At 46.4% G+C, this 2,598-nt stretch overlaps 1 protein-coding gene and 1 pseudogene across 3 annotated transcripts in view; one reads left to right on the forward strand and one right to left on the reverse strand.

The window, feature by feature from the left end:
- Trip4 (thyroid hormone receptor interactor 4) overlaps window positions 1–2,598 on the reverse strand; it is a 111,205-nt gene that overhangs the window by 57,472 nt on the left and 51,135 nt on the right. The gene's annotated exons all lie outside the window — the stretch shown is intronic.
- Window positions 1,082–1,604, forward strand: LOC101590677 (annotated as a pseudogene).

A 2,598-nucleotide genomic window follows, 5' to 3' on the forward strand; every position in this document is an offset into this window, starting at 1 on the left:
GTGGCCAGCTCAGCCCACCAGGGGGCGGGGCTGGCTGGCATGTGGTGCTGGGGGATTGAACCGCGGTCCCTGTGCTTTGCTAAGCTTGTTCTAAGTAAGTGCTTTAGACCACTGAGCCATCTCACCAGCCCCAAAATAAATAAATTTTTTTTAAAAAAGAAAAAAAAATCTAGTGATCACTGTCCTTATAAAATTGAGGACACACAGAGACAGACACACAGGGAAGAAGGCCACACAAATACAGAGGCACAGACCAGGGTGGTGGTGGTGAGCCCCTGGTATGCACGCTGCAGCATACTGTTTCTACCACTGAAAGTTCTAAAATGGTCACCACTGGGCTGGTGAGATAGCTCATCAGTCAAGTGCCTGCTTAGGCAAGCTCAGGCAAGCGCAGCGACCACATGGCACACTGGCCCCATCCCCGGGGAGGGCTGAACCAGTCACAAACAAATGAAATAAAATATTCACCATCACTGGACTATGGTGACAGAGCTACGAGCTAAAGGATGCCTAGGGCCACCAGAAGCAGAAGAGGCAAGGGAACACTCTCCTGCAGAATCTTGAGAGGGATTGCGGCCCAGCTGACACCTTGATTTTGAATACATGGCAGCCCTAGGAAATTAATACACACAGCAGTTCATAACAATACTTAATTACTTGTAATTTTAGGCCCAGATCTATGAGCCTTTGCAAATATTTTGTTCTTTTCTTTTTTTTTTTTTTTTTGGCAGAACTGGGGATTGAACTCAGGCCCTTGCACTTGCCAGGCAAGTGCTTATTCTGCTGAGCAATCTCCCTGGCGCCAATATTTTATGTTCTACCTGAATTCCCTTCTCAAATTTATCTGCTTGAAAATTGTCTCTTTTTCTCTCTCTATTGTGATACTGGGGGCTGAGCCCAGGCCCTCACATTACACAAGCAATCCACCACTGAGCAATGTTCCCAGTCCTACTGCCTACATCTCTGAGGTACTTCATAAAACCCCTTAGAAGATAACAAATAGTCCGCCCACTGTGTCCACGGAGAGAGACTGAGGGTTCTGAGGTCCTGCCCAAGGGACCTGGGCACCTGGACGGTGAAGATGTTGGCTTCCTTAGTCTGAGCCACCGTCCGGGCTGTGAGCAAGAGGAAACTGCAACCCACCTACGCTGCCCTCACGGTGACACCGTCTGCCATAAATATAAAACAACTTCTTAAAGATAAACCTGAGCATGTAGGTTTGAAAGCTGGCATCCGAACCAGAGGCTGTAATGGCCTTTCTTACACTCTAGAATACACAAAGATTGCTGAGTTAACATAGCAAAGGAGATTCTGATGAAGAGGTTGTTCAAGACAGAGTCAGTGTTCATCAAAAAGAAAGCACAGCTGACACTTCTAGGAACAGAAATGGACTATGTTGAAGACAAATTATCCAGTGAGTTTGTCTTCAATAACCCGAATATCAAAGGAACTTGTGGCTGTGGAGAAAGCTTTAATATTTGAAATCTCAGGACTCTTCTGGCTGTGAAACCCTGGGAAGCTTCCAGGAGCCTTGGAGCTTACTGAAGAAATCACATGATTGTCAGTGCCTAAGGCTTATGATGTGTGGCCACCAGGTGGGGAAATAAAATGATGTTATTTTGAAAATGAAGCCAGTGTGTTAGATTCCAGAAGTGATGTTTATATTTATCATGGCAGAGGGGTAGGAAATGAAAAGCCATCGCCCTCTTTGGACTGCTGATTGTTCTGTAAAGAAGATGAACTCTGCCCTGCACTTAAGTCTTGCATACTTGTAAGAACCAGTTTCATGAAAATTGCCTTCCGGTGAAGAGTTGAGGAAGTGGGAGAATTGGTGTCCACTCCTTGGCTTGTTAGCTTGCTTCTCTTCAGCATTTTGCCACCCTTCCTGATGGTTTCTAAAATTCAGAAGCCACATGTCCTGCCTGCTACTGGTAACTTGATGGCATATTTTCTACCCAAATTTGGCAGAGCCTCTTCCTCTTTCTTGAGAAAGGATGGCCCTGCACTCCTGCCTCACCCCCCGGCGTCACTGGACTGATTACACGTGTGCACCACTATACCGGTTTCCTTGGGCTTTTTACATTTTTTTTCAAAATGTCATTGTCAAATGCTTCATTTGTGTGGTCTTGCACTGTACCACAGGGTAGTTCTGCAGGGAGGTAGCAAGGTGAGAAAGACTTCGTCTTATTTTTCACCCATTTCTTTTGCTGTGCTGCAAGCCTCCTCAAAGCAGGAAGTTTTTTACAAGCTGTAGCCCACCACCCACCTAAGCTTGGTGTACCAGAAACATAACCTCAGGGGAGCCTAAGGCTTGCGTCTACACCACGCTACAAGCCAGAGGAGAGCTGGCACTGTGTCCGGGTCCCCCATCCACATAAGGGACCGCTCTGTCTACCCAGTCAGCAAAGCTGATTGGTGTCTGGCTTCTTCACCTAACAGCATTTGGATAGTTTCTGCTAATTTAATAAAGATCATACTAGTTTTTTTTTTTTTAATTTTATTCATTTATGTGTGTGTGTGTGTGTGTGTGTGTGTGTGCGTGTGTGTGGCCAGCTCAGTCCACCAGGGGGCGCAGATGGCTGGCATGTGGTGCTGGGG

This window comes from Octodon degus, unplaced genomic scaffold (assembly GCF_000260255.1).
Source record: "Octodon degus isolate 3935 unplaced genomic scaffold, OctDeg1.0 scaffold00026, whole genome shotgun sequence".
NCBI lineage: Eukaryota > Metazoa > Chordata > Mammalia > Rodentia > Octodontidae > Octodon > Octodon degus.